Raw genomic sequence first — 1,483 nt, 5'->3', positions numbered from 1 at the left:
AGGTGAGGGAGACAGCTGCTGTCAGCTGAGGGCTTGGGAGTGAATCGGCCGGCGGTCTTGACAGTGGAGTGGCGACGGACTTAACGATGGAGCGGCCAACGGACTTGATGATGGAGCTGCCAGCGGGCTTGACAATGGAACGGTCGGCGGGCTTGAGAGTGCAGCGGCCGGCGGGCTTGACTGCTGAGTTCATGCAGAGCTGGTCCTGGATCGAGGCTGGACAACGGAGGATATCTTCCCTCCAGCTCAGTCCAGTGGTGTCTGGGAGGTCCACAGAATGATGGTAATTGACCCCGATACAGAACAGAAAAATTAAGAGTGGCGTCATCCAACGCTGTCATCACGGCGAGCCCGCAGAATTCCTGAGCGAACTCTACAAAAGGAAGATCCTTGCGAACTAGGGCGGCGAATCTTGCGGCGGTTTCCATGACAGGGAACGGAAGAAAAACAAAACTTTCAAAAACAGAAACCAACACAGGAAGAAGGGTCAGCGCTTACTGTTAGGTCCGGTGTTCTGTCACGATTGCCTACGGAGAGGAGCAAGGAATGCGGAGATGAAGGATAAATACGAACAACAGTCTTTAATAAACAAACCTAGGGTAATACAGGGCTGGCTGGAGACACATGTAGCACAACGTAGATATTCAACACTGGACAGGAAACAAGGGGCAGAACACACTTTAAGTACTGAACTTAATGAGGGAATTAATGAGACACCTGAGATCAATGAACATAATCAGAACACTGGAGAAACATGGGTGACAGGGAGCACAACACAAGACAGGAACATGGGCAGTCTAAGTGCGTGACATTTATCATGGCTATTCTGTTCTATCTTTGTCAGCATTAGGAGTGCTGGAGTTTGCTAAAAGCTGAACTTTTGTTACTTTTAATAATGCAATATAATATAATAAAATATAATATATACAGCTTATGATGAGCTAATGCGAAAAAAGAAAAAGAAAAACACTTATAGTTATGTTTCAATTATATGTTTTTATAATTCACAAAACAATTTGAATCATCCTCTGAGCCGCATTTAAATATCAGGATGTTTTGTCTTATTTTTTGACAATAAAAACTGTAATTGTTTATGTATGTGACATAAAAGGATTGATAAGTGACATACAAATATCAACACAATGTTGTGTCTGTAAAACACTTAAATAAATGCTTAGATTACAAACATGTTACATCCTGAGGAGTACTAGAAAATAATAATAATAATTATAAATAAGTAACAAGTAGAGTGAGAACGTGTATTTCTGATTGTTTCATATTGCTTCAGCAGAGGGCTGGAAATTAATTTGCATCTGAATTATTCTGAATATACACATTCAAAACGCAACTTGAACAGCAGAAATAAGAGAATCATTATCTACGTAAATTTCAGCAAACACAAATGTTCTTGTAGCTCAAACAAGTAGAGCATGGCACTAGCTATTCCCAGTGAACAAGCTAATATATATATATATATATATAT

The sequence above is a fragment of the Sinocyclocheilus grahami genome, unplaced genomic scaffold, assembly GCF_001515645.1.
Source record: "Sinocyclocheilus grahami isolate Dianchi unplaced genomic scaffold, SAMN03320097.WGS_v1.1 scaffold334.1, whole genome shotgun sequence".
In the NCBI taxonomy this organism is placed as follows: domain Eukaryota; kingdom Metazoa; phylum Chordata; class Actinopteri; order Cypriniformes; family Cyprinidae; genus Sinocyclocheilus; species Sinocyclocheilus grahami.
Note: the sequence above shows the minus strand (reverse complement) of the source record.